The sequence below is a fragment of the Hordeum vulgare genome, chromosome 3H (assembly GCF_904849725.1).
Source record: "Hordeum vulgare subsp. vulgare chromosome 3H, MorexV3_pseudomolecules_assembly, whole genome shotgun sequence".
Classification (NCBI taxonomy): domain Eukaryota; kingdom Viridiplantae; phylum Streptophyta; class Magnoliopsida; order Poales; family Poaceae; genus Hordeum; species Hordeum vulgare.
Genome location: NC_058520.1, coordinates 311,923,923 through 311,942,596, shown reverse-complemented (window position 1 = coordinate 311,942,596; position 18,674 = coordinate 311,923,923).

The following is an 18,674-nucleotide window of genomic DNA, read 5'->3' as shown; positions in this document are numbered from 1 at the left end:
TATGCAACAGAGGAGGTGTCTACTGATGGCAAGAAGCAAGCAAGATTCTATAAGGGCCTGAGCCCTGAGCTTCGTCATGATTTGCGCCTCCATGAATGTACAAGCTTCCAAGCCTTGGTCAACAAGGCGATCAGTGCCGAGACTGGTCATACCGACTATGAAGCCACAAAGAAGCACTCCCGTGACTTTGGCTCGTCATCTGGTTCCGCGTTTCCAAAATGCAGGCTGTGGGTTCCAAACAGTTCTCTGCCGCCAAGATACACTCCGAGGCTATCCTATGTGGCACCTCAGACGAATCAGACCAATCCTCCGGCAAAAACCTATGGTGGTCCAGCTAGCAATGCTGCACCACGTGCCAATCAGGTGATCTGTTACAAGTGTGGAGAACCAGGGCACTATTCTCGTGAGTGTCCTCAGAATGTGGGTGCCAAGCAACCCGGAAATTCCGTCGGGCAAGGCAAGTCGGGCAAAGCTTACTATGTGAAGCCAACCCCTGGACGTGGCCATGTGAACTATGTTTCAGCAGAAGAAGCCGCACAGGATCCCGACGTCATACTGGGTACGCTTCTTGTTAATCATCACCCAACGTCTGTTCTTTTTGACACTGGGTCTTCTCATTCCTGCATTTCAGAAAGTTATGCACAGTTGCATAACATGTCTTTCTGTGATATGCCAATCCCATTGGTTGTCCAAACCCCTGGTAGTAAGTGGCAAACCTCCAGGATAACTTATGACAATGAAATTCCAGTAGACAGGCTAGTTTTTCTAGCATCATTGATAGCCCTGAAATCTTCGGATATTAATATCATCTTGGGTATGGACTGGATGTCAGCTCACTATGCGAAGATTGATACTCATACCAGAAATGTTCAGCTTACCCATCCCTCGGGTGAGATAGTCAATGTCTCTACTCGAGTTGCCAAATGCCAACTCTATTCCCTCAATGCCAACCCTCTTCCGGAACTTGAAGACATTACGGTAGTCCGTGACTTCCCGGATGTTTTTCCAGAGGAACTGCCAGGAATTCCACCTGACAGAGATGTAGAGTTTGTGATAGATCTTGTTCCGAGAACTGTTCCAATAGCCAGAAGACCATATAAGATGGCGCTCCTAGAGCTAGCCGAACTTAAGAAGCAACTAGATGAGGCCTTGAATAAAGGTTTCATTCATCCTAGCTCTTCTCCTTGGGATTGTCCCGTCCACTTCGTCAAGAAGAAAAACGGAACGGATCGGATGGTTGTAGATTACCGACCAGTTAATCTGGTCACCATAAAGAACAAGTATCCGCTCCCCAGGAACAACGACCTGTATGATCAGCTCACTGGATCCTCAGTCTTCTCAAAAATGGATTTTAGGGTGGGATACCATCAAATCAAGATCAAGAACGGGGACATTCCAAAAACGGCTTTTTTCACTCGTTATGGCCAATACGAGTACACCGTCATGTCCTTCGGTTTAACCAATGCCCCAGCCACCTTCTCTCGCTTGATGAATTCTATCTTCATGGAGTATTTGGATAAATTCGTCATGGTATACCTCGATGATATTCTTATCTACTCGAAGAACGAACAAGAACATGCCGAGCATCTAAGGCTGGTATTGATGAAACTTCGAGAGCATCGCCTTTATGCCAAGTTTTCAAAATGTGAATTTTGGTTACCAGAAGTGACCTATCTAGGTCACGTAATCTCTCCTAAGGGTATTGCTGTCAATCCCAAGAGAGTTCAAGCTGTCCTTGATTGGACTCAACTTGAATCGGTTAAGCAAGTTAGGAGTTTTCTTGGTCTAGCGAGCTATTGCCGCCGCTTTGTCGAGAATTTCTCCAAGGTTGCAAAGCCTCTAACTGAACTCCTCAAGAAAGATAAAAAGTTCGAGTGGACACCACAATGTGAGCATAGTTTTCATGAACTGAAAAGACGCCTGACTTCCGCACCTGTGTTGCTACCACCAGATTTTTCTAAGGACTTTGTTATCTACTGCGACGCCTCGCGACAAGGATTAGGTTGCATTCTCATGCAAGATCGTCATGTGATTGCATACGCATCTCGACAGTTGCATCCACATGAGGATAATTATCCCACACAAGATCTTGAGCTTGCAGCTGTAGTCCATGCACTTAAAACCTGGCGATATTACCTTCTGGGTAATCATTGCAAAATATTCACTGATCACCAAAGTATGAAATATATCTTCACCAAGCTGGATTTGAATCTCAGGCAAAGACGGTGGGTTGAGTTGATCACGGATTACGACTTAGGGATAACTTACACCCCGGGGAAGGCCAATGTTATGGCTGATGCACTAAGTGGTAAGTCTGATTGTAACAATTTGATGCTACAACGAGGTCAACCACATCTCTATGAGGAATTTCGGAAGTTAAATCTCCATATTGTTCCTCTAGGATTCCTTTCTACCCTGGTGGCGAAGCTTACTCTTAAGGATCAAATTATAGCTGGCCAGAAGCGTGATAAGGGTATATCACGGATCAAGGAGAATATTATTAGCGGAAACGCTAATGAATTCTCCATGAATGATCAAGGTGTTGTGTTCTTCGAGAATCGTCTAGTGGTTCCTAAGAATCCACATCTAAGGCAGTTAATCCATAAGGAAGCTCATGATTCTCCTCTCACCATTAATCCTGGTAGTACTAAGATCTATCAGGACCTACGCCAGAGGTTTTGGTGGACTAGGATGAAGAGAGATATTGCTGAGTTCGTTGCTAACTGCGACGTTTGTCATCGAGTTAAGGCAGAACATCAAAGGCCTGCTGGCAACCTTCAACCTTTAGCTATTCCTAAATGGAAATGGGATAAAGTCAGTATGGATTTTATTACCGGTTTCCCAAGACCAAGAAAGGAAATAATGCTATCCTTGTGGTCATTGACCGTCTCTCTAAAGTAGCTAATGGGGTTATAGTCCTAGGGTAGGGTCATAGGCCTGCCCTGTGGGTCCTACCCAAGGACTACCCCTCATAAGGGACAAGGCCCTTAGTCAGTTCCGACTGAACTAAGGAGTTCCCATCATCCAGTCGGTAACAGATCCTCGACCATCCAGTCATAGACTAGCATTTGGAGTATATCAAACTAACCGACTAGATTCCACTCTATGCATCGTAACCCCCGTGGAGGGAAACGGTCATACGTTTCCATGTGCCTTTATTAGCATTTAAGACGTACGTTACCTGTAACGTAGGCATTTATTCGCCACTACTCCACCCCTGTGCACCGAACCGTTGTTGAGGGCAGCACACTCTATATAAGCCACCCTCCCCCACTGGTGCAGGGGTTAGCAATTCACTGTATTCTATATTCCACTCGACAACAAGCTCCCAGAGCACTGAGACGTAGGGCTATTACCTCCACCGCAGAGGGGCCTGAACTCATACAACCTCGCTGTAGCTAAGGCTCTGCCCATCCTTCTGTACACATCTACTGTCAGACTTATACCCACGACAGTTGGCGCCCACCATGGGGCAGGCGTCTAAGCGACTTCCGGTGAGTTTGCGACTACATCGTTTCGTCATGTCGTCCGGTGGAGATTCGAGCATGGGTCACGAAATCCTCTTCGGCGCTCTCTCCTTCATCGTCGACGATTCGGCATGGCTTCGGGACGCTCCTCTCGACATCGAGGCGCTTTCCCGCCGCGGGGCTACGCACTTCCGTGCCGGTGCCCGCGGCATTCTTCTTCTCCAGCAGTCGGCTCCGGTGTCCACCTACACCGCCGTCACGCGCCGCAACAAGCGGTCCCGCCGTCCGCGGCTCCAGCGTTGGGTGCAACACGCCCAGGCGCGCCAGAACGCGTCTTCACAAGTGGCGGTCCTAGAGTCGGTTGTGGTTGCCCCGCCGTCCCATCGCTCGGACTCGGTTCCGACTGAGTTTCCTTCCGAGTTCGCGGGTCGCGGGCCTGCACCAGAAGTACACATGGCCAACTCCCATGAAGATCCTCGTCAAGCTGGCCGGAACAAGCACGAGATCGGCGAAACATCCGGCGCGCGTCGTCCGCCTCGCCGTTCTGCCAGTCGGCACACCCGGCGGAGCAACGTGGAGTTGTTCCGCACACCCATCCTCAACTTGGCTGCGGCTGCCAAGATAGCCGATTCCCTTCAGCCGACTGATTCAGAGGCTGGCAGGGGGATCGAGCAAATCCGCGCCCTGTTGCACACGGCGCAGCAGCAAAATTCGGCGGTCTCCCAGTCGCACAACAGGATCCACAATAGTTCTGTTCATGCGAATACGCATCGGTCAGTTCACAGCCCCGGTTCTCATCAGCGACACAGGGGAGGCAGCCGTTCCATAAATCCCAAAGATCGTCGCCGTTCACGCACCCCTCCGCGGAGTGGGCCCTACGGGCCCCGACATCATGATGATCGGCGTTCAGTCGGTGACAGTTACGACCCAAGGCCCGACGCGAGAGGGCATATCGCCCAGCGGAGGGTCGACAGGGGCTGAGCCCACCGCGATGGTTATGATATTGACAATCCGAGTGGAAGAAGGACCATCATTTCTGGTCCTGAGTGTTTCAGTCGAGCCATCCGTTCGGCTGACATCCCTCCCAACTTCCGATTAGCGACGGGAATCAGCAAGTGTACAGGAGAGTCCAAGGCAGAAACGTGGCTGGATGATTACCGAGTGGCAGTCCAGATCGGAGGAGGGGACGACCATGTCGCCATGAAGCACCTCCCTCTGATGCTCGACGGCTCGGCGCGAGCGTGGCTGAACCAGTTGGCCCCATCAAGCATCTACAGCCGGGCAGATCTGGCCCGAGTGTTCATCAGGACCTTCGAAGGGACGTGCAAGCGCCCTGCTGGCCTCGTGGAGCTCCAGCATTGCGTCCAGAAGCAGAATGAGCGCCTGCGTGATTTCATTCAGCGTTGGACAACCCTCTACCACACGGTGGAGAACGTCACAGAGCATCAAGCAGTCTGCGCCTTCAAGGCAGGCGTGCGGTACAGGGATCTGTACCTGAAGTTCGGCCGAACAGGCGACATCTCCATGAGCAAGATGATGGAGATAGCGGCACGCTATGCAAATGGCGAAGAAGAGGACCGCATTCGAAGCGGCAAGCACAAAACAGTCGCCGATGGAGATGGGAGTAACACTCGGAAGCAGAAGCAGAAAGCTCCGTCCACTACGCAGGCAGAAGCCGCAGCTGTAACCAATGCCAAGTTCAAGGGCAAAGGGAAGGCTCAGTTCACCCCCAAGAAGAAGCAGTTCAATAATCCCATCCTGGACCAGCCATGTTCGATTCATAAGAAGATGGATGAAGAGGGCAACCCCATATATCCGAAGCATACCACTCGATAGTGTCGCCTCCTGATCCAGGGGTTCGGCGAAGGGCAACGAGTGAAAAGGACAATGAACAGGATGAGGAGGATAAGGAGGATCCGTTCCCCCCAGTCCATGCAACACTGATGATTTTTGTTGACGTAGAGAGCAAGAGTCGACTGAAGCTGGTGAACAGGGAGGTGAACATGGCCACCCCTACCAACCCCAAGTTCCTCAAATGGTCTCAGATTGCGATCACCTTTGACCAGTTGGATCATCCGGCACACGTACCCACCCCAGGAAGACAGGCTCTGGTCGTCGACCCGGTGGTGGAGGGAGTCCGAGTGCGCAAAGTCCTCATGGACGGCGGCAGTGGCTTGAACATCATGTACGCCGACACTCTCAAGGGGATGGGCATTCCGATGTCCAAACTCAGCGAGAGCAGCATACAGTTCCATGGAGTCGTCCCTGGACGAAAGGCCAAGTCACTCGGCTAGATCGCGTTGGACGTCGTTTTCGGCTCCGACAAGAACTTCCGCAAGGAAAAGCTGACGTTCGAGGTGGTGGACTTCCAGAGCGCTTACCACGCAATTCTGGGCCGCCCGGCGTATGTGCGTTTCATGGCCCGTCCATGTTACGTATACCTGAAGCTGAAGATGCCAGGCCCGAAAGGTGTGATCACCATCACACGCAATCGACAGCGGGCCGAAGAGTGTCTGCAGCAGGGATCAAGAATTGCCGACCAGCAGATGGCCGTCCTCGAGCTTGACGAGTACAAGAAAACAGTCGACCCCGCTGACTTGATAAGTTCAAAGAAGCCAGCTTTGGAGTCCGCATTCCAGTCGGCGGGAGAGACGAAGAAGGTCAGCATCCACCTGACGGACGACACCGCTGCCCCGACAAACATCTCCACCACTCTCGATCCTAAATAGGAAACCGAGCTCACCCAATTCCTCCGTGAGAACTGGGACATCTTCGCATGGAAACCCTCTGACATGCCAGGTGTACCCAGGGAGTTGGCTGAGCACCGACTGCATGTGGATCCCACCGCTCGGCCTGTCCGAGAACGTCTGCGTCGATCCGCCGTGCACACGAGGAAGGAAATCGGGGAAGAGGTGGCCAAGCTTTTGGCAGCCAACTTCATTCGCAAGGTTCACCACTCCGAGTGGCTCGCCAATGTTTTCATGGTGCCCAAAAAGGACAAGTCGCTCCGAATGTGCATCGACTTCAAGCATCTCAATAAGGTCTGCCCGAAAGACCATTTTCCGCTCCCCCGCATCGATCAAATTGTCGATTCGACTGCGGGTTGCGAGCGTTTGTCATTTCTTGATGCCTACTCGGGCTATCATCAGATCCGTCTGTATGGCCCCGATGAATTAAAAACAGCCTTCATCACCCCATTCGGGTGCTTGTGCTACATCACTATGCCATTCGGTTTGAAGAATACAGGAGCTACCTTTATGCACATGATCCAAAAATGCCTCCTCGACCAGATCGGTCGGAATGTGGAGGCGTATATGGATGATATCGTAGTCAAGTCACGCAAAGGTTCCGACCTGCTGACTGACTTGGCAGAAACATTCGCCAACCTTCGTAGGTACGATATCAAGCTCAACCCCGCCAAGTGTTCATTCGGCGTTCCCAGCGGAAAGTTACTCGGTTTCTTTGTTTCCGAACGAGGGATCGATGTCAACCCCGAAAAGATCGGGACCATCGTCCGAATGGAGAGGCCGGTCAGAATACACGATGTTCAACGGCTCACAGATTGCCTAGCGGCTTTGAGCAGGTTTATCAGTTGACTCGGCGAGAAAGCACTTCCTCTGTACCGACTCATGAAGAAATCAGATACTTTCGAGTGGACAGATGAAGCCCAAGTTGCATTCGACGAGCTCAAAGTCCTACTTTCCACCCAGCCGGTTCTTACTGCTCCGCTCAGTAAAGAGCCCCTTCTTCTGTATATCGCGGCTACAAATCAAGTCGTCAGCACTGTTCTTACAGTCAAACGAGAAGAAGAAGGCAAAGCATACAAAGTTCAGCGGCCAGTGTATTACATCTCCGAAGTCCTGACTCCTTCCAAGCAGAGGTATCCCCACTATCAAAAACTTATCTACGGGATTTACATGACTGCGAAGAAGGTGGCCCATTATTTCCATGACCACTCGGTGTCTGTCGTTTCTGATGCTCCGTTGTCGGAAATCCTCCACAATCGGGACGCATCGGGCCGAGTGGCGAAGTGGGCAATGGAGATGTTATACTGCGATATCAAATTCGAGGCCAAGAAAGCTATAAAGTCTCAAGCTCTGGCTGACTTCATAGCAGAATAGGTAGAACAACAGCAACCGACCCACATCTACTCGGCTCATTGGACAATGTTCTTCGATGGGTCCAAGATATTGAATGGCTCCGGCGCTGGCGTTGTGATCGTACCGCCAAAGGGAGACAAACTCAAGTATGTGCTGCAGATACACTTTGATTCCTCCAACAATGAGGCAGAGTATGAAGCTCTCCTTTATGGACTGCGCATGGCCATCGCACTCGGCGTCCGTCGCCTGATGGTCTATGGCGATTCGGATTTGGTGGTTAATCAAGTGATGAAAGAGTGGGACGTCAGGAACCCCACCATGACCACATACTGCAATGCAGTGAGGAAGCTCAAGAAGAAGTTTGAAGGTCTAGAGCTCCACCATGTTCCGCGACTGAAGAACCAAGCAGCTGATGAGTTGGCAAAACTCGGATCCACTCGGAGACCAGTCCCGAGTGACGTCTGCCTCGAGCACCTCCACCTTCCCTCAGTCAAAGAAGATCCTTTCACAGAGGAACCAGTACAACCAAAGAGCTCGACAGATCCGACTAAAGTCGACGTACCTGCTGTGGTTGATCTGATCATGGAGATTCTTGCTGTCATCCCCGATTGGACTGTGCCGATCATTGCATATATCCTGAGGCAGGAATTACGAGAAGACGAAGTCCAAGCCAGGCAGATAGTCCGCAGGTCGAAGTCGTTCACTGTCATTGTTGGTCAGTTGTACAAGGAAAGCGTTTCAGGCGTTCTTCAACGATGCATCTCCCCAGAGGAGGGACAGTTAATCCTGGAAGAAATTCACTCGAGAACCTGCGGTCATCACGCCTCTTCGAGAGCAATCGTCGCCAAAGCATTCAGAGCTGGCTTCTTCTGGCTACAGGCAAACGAAATGGCTAAAGATATGGTCGACCGATGTGAAGGCTGTCAGTTCTACTCCAACAAGTCCCACAAGCCAACATCTGCGTTGAAGACAATCCCTCTTGTGTGGCCGTTTGCAGTATGGGGATTAGATATAGTCGGTCCATTCAGGACAGGCCAAGGAGGATACACACATCTGTTGGTGGCAGTCGACAAGTTCACAAAATGGATTGAAGCCTAGCCCATCAAGAAGCTCGACGCCCTAACAACTGTCAAGTTTGTTAGGGTAATCATCTCCAGATTCGGGGTACCTTACAGCATAATCACGGACAACGGGACAAAATTTGACTCAGACAGATTCAAAGGTTTCTGTGCAAGCCAAGGTATCCGAGTGGATTTTGCATCCGTGGCACATCCTCAAACAAACGGACAAGCAGAGCGGGCGACCTGGTGCTCCGAGTGGATCAGCAGAAGTCACACGTTCCAAGCAGGTGACCTGGTGCTCTGAGTGGATCAGCAAAGACCTCACAAGTTGGCTCCTACCTGCGAAGGACCCTTCATCATATCCAAGGTGCTGAACAACGGAGCATACAGACTCTACAACATCGACAGGGAGACAGACGAGCCGCGAGCATGGAACGGATATCTCCTGAAGCGCTTCTACACGTGACCGTCGACTGAAGCAATGTAAAGAACAAGTATTGGCGAAATAATATAAAGCAGATTGAGCTTTTGCAGATTCAAAATTCTTCCGCGGTCGCAGACTCCGGTCTCAAAAAAAAACTTAGCTGCGATCAAGAATCGCCTAAGTACTAACTTTCTCCGAGCGTGCACTAAACGTCGCACTCGGGGACTTAAATGCGATCAAGAATCGCCTAAGTACTGACTTTCTCCGAGTGTGCACTAAACGTCGCACTCGGGGACTTAGCTGCGATCAAGAATCGCCTAAGTACTAACTTTCTCCGAGTGTGTACTAAACATCACACTCGGGGACTTAGCTGCGATCAAGAATCGCCTAAGTACTAACTTTCTCCGAGTGTGCACTAAACGTCGCACTCGGGGACTTAGCTGCGATCTAGAATGGCCTAAGTACTGACTTTCTCCGAGTGTGCACTAAATGTCGCACTCGGGGACTTAGCTGCGATCAAGAATCCCCTAAGTACTGACTTTCTCCGAGTGTGCACTAAATGTCGCACTCGGGGACTTAGCTGCGATCAAGAATCGCCTAAGTACTAACTTTCTCCGAGTGTGCACTAAACGTCGCACTCGGGGACTTAGCTGCGATCAAGAATCGTCTAAGTACTGACTTTCTCCGAGTGTGCACTAAACATCGCACTCGGCGACTTAGCTGCGATCAAGAATCGCCTAAGTAATAACTTTCTCCGAGTGTACACTAAACGTCGCACTCGGGGACTGAGCTGCGATCAAGAATCGGCTCAGTACAAATTTCCTTCGAGCGTGCACTACTCGTCACACTCGAAGACTTAACTGCGATCAAGAATCGCTTAAATGAGAAAGCTTCCTGCGACTGTATCCTACAGATACACTCGGGGACTCAGCCGACCCTCATTGAGGCTCATGTGGATGTCAAGACCACTCACAATTACATGAGTAGGAGACCCTCATTGAGGCTCATGTGGATGTCAAGACCACTGACAATTACATGAGTAGCAGACCCTCATTGAGGCTCATGTGGATGTCAAGACCACTGACAATTACATGAGTAACAACCCGCTCCGAGTACGACCTTACAGTCGCACTCGAGGATTTAGCTGCGATCACGAATCGCCTAACTACTCAGATGCATTCGACTGTATCCCACAGATACACTCGGGGACTCAACAGAACCTCATTGAGACTCATGTAGATGTCAAGACCAGTGACAATTACATGAGTAGCAGAACCTCATTGAGGCTCATGTAGATGTCAACACTACTGACAATTACATGAGTAACAACTCAATCCGAGTGCGGCATGACAGTGGCACTCGAAGACTTAGCCGCGATCATGAATCGCCTAAGTACTCTATTGCCTTCGAGTGTATCCTATAGATCCACTCGGAGAATCAGCAGACCCTCAGGGAGGCTCATGCAGATGTCAAGACAACTGCCAATTACGTGCTCCGCATGTTTGCCATTGGCCTCACCAAGAAACGCCAAACAAAAACTCGAGCCAAAATCATATCAACAACTCTTTGGCAACAGAAGAGCAAAAGATTTGATTCAAATTCAAAGTTCACCTAAAGATAGTTGGCTCGGTGTGGATCAAGCTTACCCGCACCGAGCCAAGAATGTGACGGCCAACAGCAGTGGCCAAAGTTTCTTACAACCAACACTCGGCATACCGAGGTAAAAGTTTTCTTAAGCGTCGTCCGGACTGGCGCTAGGACGGGCGGGCTCTACGAATGTGTCCAGGTCGACCCCGTCGGCGATGTGGGTGGCGCTCTCAAGGAAGGTTGCCATGAAGTCTTCGAATTGAAGTTTCTTCGTGTTGGCGACCTGCAATGCTTTCAAATTCTCTTCACGCACCTCCTTGCAATGCACTCGGACCACAGACAGAGCAACGTCCCCACCACAGCGAGCCGCAGACTTCTTCCATGACTGCACTCGGTTTGGGACCTCCTCCAGCCTAGTCATCAAGCCTTCCATCTCATGCCGAGACTCGTCCTCAGGCCAAAGCTCCTTGTCGATCCGGCCGACGACTTCTCTTAGTCGACCGATGAAAGGCCCAACTTTGCCCAGGCAAATGTGCGCTCGGAGCAGATCTCGATTGGCGTCCTCGCGAGTGGAATGTTCTCAAGAATCGACCGCTCAACGTCAGCTGCTTCAGCCTCAGCGTCCATGCAAAAATCTGCAAAGACAGGACGAGCAAAAAATAAGCGCCGAGTGAAATGCACATACCACAAGCACTCGGAAAAACAGGACTTACCACCCAGAAGCGTTATCATCTGCCGGGCCCAGTCACTGACGTATTTTTCCTGCGCTATACACCGCCTATTCAACACTTTCATTTGTCCCATCTGCTCGGACCTATGCGCCTTCATTTTCTCCACTTCAGCAGTCAATGCCCTGTTTGCTTCATGGGCCTGCTCCAAGGATTTCTCTCGTTGAGCCAGAACATCCTTCATACCAGCCATTGCAACGATTGCCGCATCCAGCTCACCAGCAAACTGAACCTTTTCAGCCCTAAGAGTCTCGTACGCTGTCCCCATCTCGCAAGTTTTCTGCTAGCCAGCGGCAAGAGACGATCACACAACTCCAACAATAAAAAGTCTAAGTTCTTCAGACCCCTGCCGACGCAAGCAGTCGACAGCGTTCTTGGGGACTACACCCAGTGGGTTCACTGAGAGTCACCCCACTGGCATTAAACTCAAACAGGTCCGCCCTATTGAGCTACATGACAACACCTACGCCTAGGAGGCTACTACTACCCGACCTGAGTAAAATTACTCTCAGGGACTCATCCACTAGGTGCACTCCGAGTGCCCCAACTGTTAGCATTCGAACAGATTAATTTTTGATCTGATCAAGTCAAAGACAATGTGTATAAAGACAACTGCTGGTGCAAGCACTCGACAGAAGTCTCGGGGACTACACCCACTGGGTTCACTAAGAGTGAACCCATTGCAAAAATCATACGATATCCGAGCACACCAAGTGGGTTACAAGAAAAAAGTAAATACTTACTAGCCCACTTACTCGGATATCGTCCCGCAGCTCCAAGCTTCGCTGATACAGGGACGCGATGGAGTCGTACGCCTTCTTGGCCTCTCACGCCATTAGCTCCGCCTGCACCATGGCCCCCTTGGCCGCTCCCACCTGATCTTCCGGGAGGCGCTGGACGTTGTACTCGACATTCGACGGGCCTGGCATCATTGGAGGCTCCTTGGGCATCCCAAGGCCCGCTCCACTCGATTCAGCAGCAACCAGCGCCGTTTCAGTCGACGTCATCGCCTTAGTCGGCGGCACGTCCGCGGCGAGAGCAGTAACTGGCGGAATAGCCTCAAGGACAGGCACGACAGCTTGCTCATACCTTCCGTGGTCATCCTCATCCACATAAATGGCCCCTGAGAGAAACCCGACCGAATGGCGTGAGATCACAGGAAAAGAAGGCAAGACCGAAGACAGAATTCGTGATGCAATAATGTAAACTCTCGGAATCGCTACGACGCACCTGGCTGGGACGAAACAACATTGTCCATGTCCATGGGATCATCCTCCTGGCGTGCCGGAGAGGTGGCAGAGGTAGCAACTCTGTCGAGTGAAATTCATTCGACCAATAAACAGGAGTTCAATCGAATATCGGAAGAAGTTATAAGAACAATGCACTTACGTTGAGGTGACGGGAACGATGACCCTCATCCGCGGCAAAGCCTTCCGAGGTTTAGATCCGCTTGGTTAGGCCACCTTGGAAGGCTGACCCGCAGGCTCGGTAGCAGCGTCCCTGGTCCTTTTGATGCTCCGAGCACTGGGAACCACGGGAACAGTTGGCGGGGCGCTCGGAACCGTAAGAGCTGTTGGCGGGGCAGTCGAGGATGCTGGAGGGGCCGAGGGAGCCGCATGTTCATGTCTGTGTTTGGTTCGGTGCTCTGGCGGCGGGGGTGGCGAGTTCTGCTCTTCGTCTTCCTCCTCCTCTTCCCCAGACTCCTCCTCCGTCTCCCCACTTTCAGAGACATACTCGACACTCTCCACGCTGCCCTCCTGGCTGCCCTCCTCCTCCTCCTCGGCCGGGTTCCCGTTCGAGACAGGAGAGAACCAGTTGGTCCACTTCTGCATAAAATACAGTCGGCGACATCAGACGTTAGACGGTGATTCAAGAAAGCAATAAAACTAAGACAATTATGTAGACTCGACAAGTTGTACTCACCTCGTTCGGAGGAGGGTTGTCCGCGCTGAAAGCCCTCACTCGTCGGGACCCTCTGGGGTTCTCGCAGCCGCCTGTGATCTGGAGCACCCACGAGGCCATCGTCTCCCCGGTCATGCACACAACGTTGGTCCGAGTGGAGTCTTCGGGCCCCGTGTAGTGCCACATGGCGTAGTCTCGGGTTGGATGCGCCGACCGAGGAAAACCTCCAGCAAATCTATGCCGGTGACTCCCCTTCTGACGACATCTACGAGTGCGTCGACCAGAGGCTGGATATCGATCTTCTCCGCCTTCGTGAGCGCGAGCTGCTTAGGCGGAGCTGGTCGATCTAAGCTAAAAGGAGGCAACCCTGTCGTGGCATTCGGGCAAGCAACGTCCTGGCAGTAGAACCATGTCGACTGCGAGTTCCTAACCGATTCACTCAGCTGAAGAGCAGGATAACTACTTTTGCTCTTCTTTTGGAAACCTAAGCCTCCACAGAGCTGGAGAAGGTGAGTCTTATCATCCGACTGATTGAGTCGTTTGATAGTTTGGGATCTAGCAGAGAAGATATGTTTGAAAAGCCCCCAATGGGGAGGGCAGCCGATGAAGCACTCGCACAAGACTACGAAAGCAGAGAGATGAGCTATGGCATTCGGGGGAAAGTGGTGAAGCTGTGCCCCGAAGTGGTTCATTATGCCTTTGAAGAAAGGATGTGGGGGCAGGGAGAAACCTCGATGCACGTGGCTGAGCAGCAGGACGCGCTCCCCCTCCCGGGGCGCCGGCTCGGTCTCACCCTCCGCCGGCAACCTCCACGACTTGTGCACGATCATCCCGTGCTCCACCAGCTCCAACAGGTCCTCCTCCGTCACTGAAAGGGAGGAAGTCCCCCTGGATCCACCCCGCCGGTAGTGTTCGCTGCCTCCGTTGAGCAGGAGCCGTCGCCTTCCCCCTCTTCTTCCGCGCCTCTAGCTTGCTAGTCTGCCCCTTTGTCATGGCGGAAGCTGCGGATTTGTTATGGAGAAGGAGAAGGAAGAAGCTTGGGGTGCGCAGAGGAGGGCGAAGGAAGCGGAGCAAAGGCAAGATATCCGGCGAGCGTAATGGAAAAACCCTCGCCGCTGAGGTTTAAGTAAGGTTCCGACTGGGTCACTTGCAAGTGGCCCCGAAATCTTATCCCCCGACCGACCGTGGCGATATCAGTGGAGAAGATGAAGGCTCGGGAATCGAGGCGTTAGGAGCTACTCGAGCGCGATGTCGTCATCCCCGTTGAGCGTGCGATAACCGAAATTTGAGGATCCCGGAAAATCCGCCGCTGTCAGTTGACTGGTCACGTCAGAAGATACCACGGAAGCACTCGGTTCCGACAGTTTGTTTCACAAATACTTCCACTCGGATTGTTGGTCAGAAAAGATAAAATGGATCGAGGCAAGCAACGCCAAAGTCACATCCGTATCAGTCGGATCCAAACTTCAAGCTACGCTTCATCGTTCCAACCCCAATCCATTCGGGGACTAATGATGGGGTTATAGTCCTAGGGTAGGGTCATAGGCCTGCCCTGTGGGTCCTACCCAAGGACTACCCCTCATAAGGGACAAGGCCCTTAGTCAGTTCCGACTGAACTAAGGAGTTCCCATCATCCAGTCGGTAACAGATCCTCGACCATCTAGTCGGAGACTAGCATTCGGAGTTTATCAAACTAACCGACTAGATTCCACTCTGTGCATCGTAACCCCCCTGGAGGGAAACGGCCATACGTTTCCATGCGCCTTTATTAGCATTTAAGACGTACGTTACCTGTAACATAGGCATTTATTCGCCACTACTCCACCCCTGTGCACCGAACCGTTGTGGAGGGCAGCGCACTCTATATAAGACACCCTCCCCCACTGGTGCATGGGTTAGCAATTCACTGTATTCAATATTCCACTCGACAACAAGCTCCCAGAGCACTGAGACGTAGGGCTATTACCTCCACCGCAGAGGGGCCTGAACTCATACAACCTCGCTGTAGCTAAGGCTCTGCCCATCCTTTCGTACCCTACACATCTACTGTCAGACTTATACCCACGACAGTAGCCCGTTTTCTTCCAGTTCGTGAGAGTATAACAGCTAGCCAGCTAGCAGAGTTATATCTCTCTCGAATAGTGTCTCTTCATGGTGTTCCTCTGGAGATTAACTCAGACTGTGGAAGTATCTTTACTTCTCGCTTCTGGGAAAGTTTTCAGAATGCTATGGGGACTCACTTATCTTTTAGCACTGCTTTCCATCCTCAATCAAGTGGTCAAGTAGAAAGAGTGAATCAAGTCCTAGATGATATGCTCCGAGCTTGTGTTATATAGTTCGGTATGAATTGGGAGAAGTGCCTTCCATTCGCCGAATTTGCTTATAACAATAGTTATCAATCAAGCTTGGGCAAAGCCCCTTTTGAAGTTCTCTATGGACGAAGATGTCGAACACCTCTTAATTGGTCAGAAACCGGAGAGAGGCAACTCTTTGGCCCAGATATGATCCAGGATGCAGAAGAGCAGGTTCGCAGTATTCGTGAAAAGTTGAAAACAGCCCAGTCTCGTCAAAAGAGCCAATATGATCGTCATCATAAGGTTGTGACCTTTGAAGTTGACGAGAAAGCTTACCTCCGGGTTACACCTTTGAAGGGTACCCATCGATTCGGTATCAAGGGCAAGTTGGCTCCTCGTTACATTGGTCCTTTTCGCATTCTTTCCAAACGAGGAGAAGTTGCCTACCAGTTGGAACTTCCTCCGCATCTTTCCAAGGTTCATGATGTCTTCCACGTCTCACAACTCAAGCGTTGCTTTTCGGATCCTATCCGTGAAGTGGACCACGAAACGCTTGATCTCCAAGATAACCTTTCATACCGAGAATACCCTGTGCGTATTCTTGATCAAGCTGAGCGTACCACTCGACGTCGAAACCTCAAGTTTCTTAAAGTTCAATGGTCAAATCATTCTGAAAAGGAGGTAACATGGGAAAGAGAGGATCGTCTTTGACTTGAGTATCCCGCGTTATTCCCGACGACTTCTAAATCTCGGGACGAGATTCTTTTGAGTGGGGGTGAGTTGTCACATCCCTGGAACCCTAACAAAAGTTTAGCATTGTGCTCATATCTTCTTTGCATTGCATCCAAGAAAATTGCAAGAAGATCAAAGCAAGTGGTGAAGCAAAACCCAAAAACCCTAGCCACATCTAAATTTAAAGGAAATTCAAAAACTTGTCAAAATCAATGAACTGAAAATGGCCTCAAGAAAAGTTCAACTTTTGTGATAATTCATGAAAACAAATAATCAGGGAAGAAAACTATTTTTAAAACAGATTTGGAATTTTGTTAAATGCAAAAAGCCACTGAATTCATGTTTAAATTTGAATTCAAAAACTTTTAAGTTTTCAAAAATGTTGAAAACTTCAGGAATGGTTGGAAATATTCCAACTAATATTCTCGTGTGTTCAAAATATTTTCATAAACTATTTTGGAGCTAAAATAAATAGAAAATCAAATTAGTTAGCAAACCAGAAAGCAAAATAGAAAAAAATAGGAAAGGATTACCTGTCCCTCACTAGTGAGGCCCAGCCCACCAGGGGTAGGGGCGTCTTCTTCCTCCTGCCTTCTCGCAGAGGAGTGAACGCCCACAGCGGCTCCTCCACCTCCTGCTTCGTCGTGGCATGCTCTCGTGCCCCCCAGGCCAGGGCGACGCCGGGAATGAGACCCTCGCATGCGTCTTTATCCTCCCCCGAGCTCCATTCCTATCCCTCCTCTCTGTTTCTTCTTCTTCTTCTTCCTCTGCCGCCATGGACAGAGCTCAAGCTCAAGCTGCCTGAGCCGTCTAGCCACCGATTCTTTCTTCCGAGCGCTCCAACCTCTCCGCCTTGTCAAGCTAGCCGCGTACGCCGAAGCTTCTGACCTCCCCGAGCCCTGCTGCGCCATACTGCCGTTGTCTTCAACCTCCGGCCGCCGGCAAGCTTCGTTGGATTCGTCGCCCACAGCGCCTCCCCGAGCCGTCCGAGCTTTCCACTGCCTTCACCGTGAGCTTGTGCTCATTTTCCCTCTTCTTTCCCTCAGTTTCGTGCACCCTAGCCACTAGACCGACGAGCCCGAGCTCCGGCCATCGCCTCAGCTCGTCGTCAGTGACCTCAGGTCCTCCCCAGTCCTCCCCGAGGCCCGTATTGGATGAGGCCGAGCCTGGGGATCCTCCCAGTGCTCTCGGCCCTCGTTCCCGAGCACCACAACCATCTCCGGCGACTCTCCGGCAAAGATCCGCCGCGGATCTGGTCGCCGCCGGTCAGTTTCTGGCAGGATCTGACCTGGCCTCGCTAATCCACCGTTTTAAACATTAAGCAGTCGCTGACAGTGGGCCCCAGACGCAAGTCAAACACAATCAGGGGCTGGTCAGCGTGGGATTAACCTTGTGAGGCTGACCAGTGGGTCCCACCTGTCAGGTTTGACCTGGCCAGGTCGGCCGACGGCTGACGCCATGCTGACGTGGGCCTGACGCAACAAATAGCTTTTTCCTTATAAAAGAATTCTAGAAAATGCCCAAAACTTCTAAAAATCAGAGAAAATAATCTGTAACTCCAATGGAAATAATTTATAAATGCAAAAGTATCAGAAAAATCCAAGATATCTGATTTTGATATTTTCAAACATGTTTGAAAATGTTAACATCACCAAACAGATTAAATAATGAGTTGGATAACCATATTAAGTGATATAAATTTGGAATTTGAAATCCATTTGAATTCCATTTCAAATACTATGATCAAACAATGTTCAATAACAACCAGCAACCCATCATTTCCATGCATGCTAAAACAAGATGATCTGAGGATCATGTCGAATCAATTAAAAGGGTATTTGAAAATACCTCGTTCGAAGTAATAATTTGAATCCCGAATCAAATCAACTTCAACTTAATGAATGGTAGCTATAATAGCATACCACCTTGCATCTTCATGCCATGCTCATGCATCATTTTGTTGCATATGATTGATATTGATTGATGTCATTTCTATCGGTAGGCTCCGCTCCTCCGGATTCCACCGAATATCCGACTGACGAATATTGTCCCTCTGCTGAGCAACAAGGCAAGCAACCATTTTGATCATCCCGATAAATCCCATGTTCCCGCTCCTGCACTTACTTATTGCATTAGGATCAAATGCTTAAAATGCTTTTGCCACGTTAGTTGAACCCACTTCCTTTGCATGACCTGTCCTTGTCACAGTAAATAGCTGAACCTTGCAACCTAGCATACCTGGTAGATGCTTAAGCCATGATGTGCCTTATCCTGCTATGCATGCTATGCTTAGAGTTGTGTATGGTCTGTCATCTGGGTGATGAACAGAATTGTGAGAATGTGTTCAGTAAGTAAAGGTTGTGTGTTGAACCTGATTTG